A 7,538-nucleotide genomic window follows, 5' to 3' on the forward strand; every position below is an offset into this window, starting at 1 on the left:
CTCTGCTGTCAGCAAATATCCATGAAACCAATGGGTAAATTATTTGTCTCATCTCTCCTTCCCCACCTTACACCCCATCCCACCCCAGTGCTGGTGCACATAGAGAAGACAACCTATTACTGCTGTCAGCTACTCCAATTAGCCCAAGTGGCAGAGGGCTGTGTAGCTCATCTAAAGGTTCCAACTCCACTTATGACACATGTGGGTGTTAATCAGAAGCCACATGATGGAATTTCTCAGTCTGCTTTGTTAAGAAAAGAGGAAATTACATAAAAAGAAGTACATTTAAAGAACATTAAGGTTGCAAGGTCAAGCACTAAAAAGTGAGGAAATTCCAGAATTAGGGTTGCCCGTGCAATTTAGCCAATGGCGCAGAGGGACCCTGTGGAAAAATAAATGTGACCATGTAATTAAAGGTTGTATCATAATGCAGTGGTTCTCAACCTGTGTTCTGTGGACTATGTCTAAGAGGTTCATGAAAGACTTAGACTGAAAAGAATTCAACTATATATACAGATAATAGATTTCCAAAGAGGTCTGCACCACCATTCAAAATTTTTTAGGGATCCGCAAATGAAAAAAGGTTGAGAACCATTGTTATAATGGATATGCACAACAGGGGACGAATTAAGCTTGCACAGGACACCATAGTTCTGATGTTTCCTGACTTTTCAGTGCTTGACTTTGCAGCCTGAATAATCTGTTAACATTGTATATCATTACACACACAAAACTAGCTCCTGCAAACCATTTGGGCCTGGTGACATAACACTTTGCATAAAATAGGAACACAAAGCCTGAGTTAACAACAGAGCTGTGTAACATTCACGTGTCTGTTTATATTGAGGGATGTGGCATACCCTGAAATGCAAATTATCTGAAAGACAAGCAAAGGATCTTCTGCAAATTGTATGGCTAGTGCCCAGACCTGCCTGCAAAGTTAAAATGGGCAGGAAAGACAGTGCTAGCAGCATGATTGAAGATCAGAAAAACACTACCTCGTTTGGTGCAATTAGCTGAATTTGCTCAGGAAAGGCAGCGAGATGGAAAAACATTGATGCTGCAGGTCAGGGCTGAGGTGCCTGGGCAGAACCGTTGGGGGAATTTCATACATGTGTCTGATTAAACGACTAACAATAGTTTGACCTCCTCCCCTCTCCCCCCTCCTCCCCGCTTTGTTCTTCCCCTTCCAGCATGGCCCAGCAGCACTAGGCTTGGGTACCTTTCAAGTTTCAGTTGCTATTAAAAAAAGCTAAATTGGGAGCTATTTAATGAGAAGAGCCCTGCCAGGAAGGCACTTGAGAGAAAAACACAAAATGCCATTTTATTTCTTGTTTTTAAGTATAGAACTCACAAAAGGTGCTATGTTCGGAAGACTGATGACCTGGAGGAAAAAAGCTCTCTAGTCCATTACCAAGCCCCAGCCAGCAACCCCTTGAAGGAAAAATAAATAAATAAAACCAAATGCTGTTTTAAAACTGACTACATGAGGCTGGCCACTGCCACTTTGCACCCTACTTTTCCTTTAAACATAGCGTGCTAAATTCTGCTCTCAGTTACCCTCACGTTACTCTGCATCCTTACTGCATTGCAACTGACAGCAGAAGCTGGCCCAGTGTCTCTTGGAAAATGAAATGAAAAACAATAATGAGCTTTCAGCCCTCAGGTCTATGGAAATGCTAGGTGCGAATTACACAGACAATGGTTGTTTCTCATTGCTTAATTAAAACACACCTCTGGCAGGTGAAGGCATTGGTCTTTGATTGTGTGCCTCACAGTGTGCCTAAGGCATTTATTAATGGCTCCAGAATACATGCCCTGTCATGTCTTGTTATAAATTGTAAGGTATATCAGATACGTTCATCTATACAGGTAACAAAGGTAAGTGGGAGCCTGCTGTGCTGTAATTGTTTTAAATCCATCTTCCATCTGAGGGTCCACTGAGCATTAGGTGACACAAACAAGAGCGTGCACAATGAAATAGATGTTGTTTTCATATTAACTGTTTTGCATTTCCCAGTGTCCTACAGAAACAAAGCACACCACATTAAGCAGGTGTTGCACTGCACTACATTCTGCACGCAAGGGCTTAATACTGGTATTCAGCTGGGAGAAAAAGTGAGGGGAGGCCATTTTCTGGAAGTCAGAGATCATGCTATTGGATAACTGTAAAAGCCTGTTGAGTGAGAGTTTAGATTTGGCTAGGTAGATAGCTGGCTGCATCAATGTGCAGTGACCACATTTCACCCTGAGCTGTTCACTGCTATAGAAATGAATCATAGAATCATAGAATATCAGGGTTGGAAGGGACCTCAAGAGGTCATCTAGTCCAACCCCCTGCTCAAAGCAGGACCAATTCCCAACTAAATCATCCCAGCCAGGGCTTTGTCAAGCCGGGCCTTAAAAACCTCCAAGGAAGGAGACTCCACCACCTCCCTAGGTAACGCATTCCAGTGCTTCACCACCCTCCTAGTGAAATAGTGTTTCCTAATATCCAACCTGGACCTCCCCCACTGCAACTTGAGACCATTGCTCCTTGTTCTGTCATCTGCCACCACTGAGAACAGCTGAACTCCATCCTCTTTGGAACCTCCCTTCAGGTAGTTGAAGGCTGCTATCAAATCCCCCCTCATTCTTCTCTTCTGGAGACTAAACAATCCCAGTTCCCTCAGCCTCTCCTCATAAGTCATGTGCTCCAGACCCCTAATCATTTTTGTTGCCCTCCGCTGGACTCTTTCCAATTTTTCCACATCCTTCTTGTAGTGTGGGGCCCAAAATTGGACACAGTATTCCAGATGAGGCCTCACCAATGTCGAATAAAGGGGAACGATCACGTTCCTCGATCTGCTGGCAATGCCCCTACTTATACAGCCCAAAATGCCGTTAGCCTTCTTGGCAACAAGAGCACACTGTTGACTCATATCCAGCTTCTCGTCCACTGTGACCCCTAGGTCCTTTTCTGCAGAACTGCTACCTAGCCATTCGGTCCCTAGTCTGTAGCAGTGCATGGGATTCTTCCGTCCTAAGTGCAGGACTCTGCACTTATCCTTGTTGAACCTCATCAGGTTTTTTTTGGCCCAATCCTCTAATTTGTCTAGGTCCCTCTGTATCCGATCCCTACCCTCTAGTGTATCTACCACGCCTCCTAGTTTAGTGTCATCTGCAAACTTGCTGAGAGTGCAGTCCACACCATCCTCCAGATCATTAATAAAGATATTAAACAAAACCGGCCCCAGGACCGACCCTTGGGGCACTCCGCTTGAAACCGGCTGCCAACTAGACATGGAGCCATTGATCACTACCCGTTGAGCCCGACGATCTAGCCAGCTTTCTATCCACCTTACAGTCCATTCATCCAGCCCATATTTCTTTAACTTGGCGGCAAGAATACTGTGGGAGACTGTGTCAAAAGCTTTGCTAAAGTCAAGGAATAACACATCCACTGCTTTCCCCTCATCCACAGAGCCAGTTATCTCATCATAGAAGGCAATTAGGTTAGTCAGGCACGACTTCCCTTTGGTGAATCCATGCTGACTGTTCCTGATCACTTTCCTCTCCTCTAAGTGTTTCATAATTGATTCCTTGAGGACCTGTTCCATGATTTTTCCAGAACTGAGGTGAGGCTGACTGGCCTGTAGTTCCCCGGATCCTCCTTCTTCCCTTTTTTAAAGATGGGCACTACATTAGCCTTTTTCCAGTCATCCGGGACCTCCCCCGATCGCCATGAGTTTTCAAAAATAATGGCTAATGGCTCTGCAATCTCATCCGCCAACTCCTTTAGCACCCTCGGATGCAGCGCATCCGGCCCCATGGTCTTGTGCACATCCAGTTTTTCTAAATAGTCCCGAACCACTTCTTTCTCCACATAGGGCTGGTCACCTTCTCCCCATGGCTGATTCAGTGACAACTACTTTCCTGGGACAGTTAAAAAAGATGTAATGACGGAGTAAGTCACTGAATGTTTCTTACATGATCAATACTTCGCAACACTCACTTTTGATCAGGGTCTCAGTATTATATGAGGCACCCCTATTTCTTTGTCAGTCAGCAAGGATGCTCTTCCAATGTACACTTAGGAGGCACAGTAAAAAGCTATTGCACACAGGCACCAACTTCTAGTTTTCCCCAGAGGTGCTCCACCCCGTGCTCTGCCCTGAGGCCCCACCCCCATTCCGCCTTCCCCCAAGACCCTGCCCTCACTCTGCCTCTTCCCACCCTCACTCCGCCCCCCTTTTCCCGAGGCCCCCACCCTCGCCCTGCCTCTTCTCGCCCCCCACTCCACCCCCTTCCCGAGGCCCCCACCACCACTCTCTGAGCTCCCCCAACCCCTCCCCGAGCTGCCCAATAGCTGTGACTGGCAGGTGCTGAGCTCCAGCGCACCCACAGAGTCGGCACCTATGCTATTGCATGTCAGGGATATGCTGCTGCTTTTTTTTCTTTTGAACCTCTTTTGTGGCTGACCACAATGGCCATTTTCTCAAGCCAGTTGCAATGAAAAGTCACCTGTGCTACTCAAAATCCTAAATCTTGCATCCCAAAGATGCATCACTATGGCTCAGACATCATTTCCACAGCTTGCCGAGTCTAATAGTGTTAAGCCCATAGACAAATTGTACTTTAAAATTATTAATATTTTTGTACTAAAATAGGAGTACTTGGAGGCCTCAGTTAGGGATTGGGGCTTCATTATTCTAGGTGCTGTTCTAGGTGACATAGGATGTCAGCTGGTAACTGCTTAGGAAAAAGCTAGGCTCTGTGACCTCAAGCCAATAAACCACTTAATATAAGCTTTGCTGGACTGGCAGCTATAATTCAGAGGCACAATCATCCAAGTAAAAATGGTGTTCGCAATTATGGTTTTAAAAAACATGGTGCGACTTTAACGCTGCTCACTCAGTGAAAGGCAATACAGCCAAACATGGACATAGTATGCATATTGGTACAGTAGTTACTTGAAGTAGGGAGTAGTAGTTAATCTATTTTAGCTGATGTTTAAGGGCATTAAGCAGCTGGCAATAAGGAGGAGGAGCCAGCTTTCTGCATGTATCAGGGTATGCTCTGAATATCATGGTAAAGATGATGTATTATGTTCACCAGTACACTAGGTCCCATAAAAAAGAGGGACAGGTTAAGAAGGCTAATATTAACTGCTACATCAGCCAAACAGCAGCTTGAGAACCTTTGGTCTAAACCATTGTTTAAAACAGTCCATAGCAAGGAAGGGGAAGAGCATGTGAGGAGGAAGAATGGGGATTTCTTTTGTAGCTGAACAACTGAGCCAAATCTTTCAAATGTGCATGTCTAATCAAATGGACCTCTGTTGAGAGACAGGTTCTTCAATATGAGCTCACTCAAACTTTGTAGCTACTGGGGACTGAGAAGAAAAGTCAAAAGGTTCCAGGCTGAATCCTGCTTGCCTTATGCCAACTGTCCTATTGAATACTTGGATAAGAAAGGCAAGAAGGTTTTGGCCCAGTGCTAGAAGGGTGCTGCTTTCTTTGTGACTGTTTGTAATGGAATCTACAGCCTTCCTTTCTGGACAGGTACCCAGAGAGCAGAAGGGAGCAAACCTTCAAGAAATGATAGGGTAGCAAAGAGGATTCACTGGCCACCAGGAAAACAGAAGAATAATGTGAAAGGTAAGAAAACATCCTCAATTATACAGGACAGATCAGTTACCAGCAACTTTTGTAACTCACTAGTCCTTTTATTTTGCTTTAACTCCTAGTGGTTAGCAATACATGCACCTCTTCCATCAACTCGACTCACTTAAACTCATTTGTATGTGCATAAGACTATAGGGGCGATAGGCTAAAGACAGCTCAGTTCGTCTCTCATTTGAGATCCTGGCAAAACTCCCATTGACTCAGTGGGATCAAGAGCGGGCCCAGAAAGCTAAAAGAAGTGGAAACCTGATGCATTCTTGAGAATTTCAGAATTGTTGACTCTAGGCATACAAATACACAGTATGGGAAATGTACTGTCCACGATTCGTTTGCACTTCTTATCTGCCTTGATTCCTATTATTCATTTAAACAGTATTTAAAATGGTTCCCTTTAAAATTTCTCCATATTGATTTCTGCTGAGGCACAAACAAGAAGATACAATCACTTTCCAGGGCTGAACAAAGCTATAATACAAGGAAGAAGAATGTGCTCTTCCCAGAAGGGAAAGTAGGAGCCTCAAGCCAAAGTCCAAAGGTTACATACTGGAGTAATGGGCTTGCCTAACCTGATTAAACCTAGTATTTCCAGCTAAACAGATTGAGACAAGCTACTCTAATGAAATGTCTATAGCAAACCCTTATCAGATTTAGCGTCAGCCGCTACTCTGTAGTAGAATGTATTTTCTGCAGCAGGCACCAGGTCAAATTATTGTCACGGAGCCATATTCTCCTCTTGGTCACACCAGTTCACCCCTACTCACTTTAATGGGCAGGTCTCAGAGGAGAATTTAGAACATGGTGTGCAGCAGTGCATGACCTTATGCTTGGATAATTTTGTGAGCAGCTCAGAACAATCTAAGATGTTCTGTGAAACTGCAATTGTTTTTACAAGAGTTTGGGCTCAACAGTGTGTGGTGCATAAATCTTAACCATTACAAAGTGAATATCAAATTCTTTAACTTACTGAGGTTTAAAGCAGAATTGTTTTTAGTTGTCTCTAATTAAAGGCATCTAGATATTTACTGATCTTGTGGAAACTTTTTGATTTGTATTTTAATCAGCTTTTCAAGACTATTTCCTCACTGGACAGCAGGGGAATCCAAGGCCTTCTGAGTTACTTTGAGACAGAGTGGTTGAAATCTCTAACACTGGGCACCTCTTGGCTCTATGGTTTCTATAAATACCATCACATTTCTCAATCAGTTTAGTTGTTATAAACTGGACACTCCACAACCACCCCAGGCACAGAAGAGAGTGGTGAAAGATGGTTACCTAAACTAGTAAGTCAGCTAGGATACCTTTCATACTAGAGGCAATACTTCTCAGACTTACTTTGCTTAGGAAAATTGTGCATTGATTTTGGTGCTGACTAGAGTGTTTTGGACAATTCTCATAGAATACTACAGTCCCGTCAGGGATGTTATTTATGGCTGAACCTATTATAGGGCAGTCAGTATCTTGAAATCAGCTGTTGCCTCCATGATCTGTTGTTTTGACAGTTACTGCATGTCTGGTATCCATCTATATATACACCTGGCATTTCTTGTGCCGTCCAGGCCACACTAATACAGACTGAGTCCTGAGCACACAATGTCAGCCTCTTCTGTACCCCCAGCGTCTCAGACTACTGCTTTCTCATCTGCTTTAACGCTTAAACGGTTTGGAAAGCTCTTTGCATTAACCAGCTTGCTTAAATGCCATACAATGACGCCCCATTTTTCTGACTGTTAAAACAAGGCATTTCAACCCACACTACGGGGGATAGTTTTGTCTCTGTCATTTGGTGCCCATGCGGGTAACACAAACCAATCACACTGTGCATAAACAATTGTGTATGTGTTATTAAACAGGCATCCCCAAATGAGCTCTAAC

Source organism: Emys orbicularis, chromosome 4 (genome assembly GCF_028017835.1).
Source record: "Emys orbicularis isolate rEmyOrb1 chromosome 4, rEmyOrb1.hap1, whole genome shotgun sequence".
Lineage (NCBI taxonomy): Eukaryota > Metazoa > Chordata > Testudines > Emydidae > Emys > Emys orbicularis.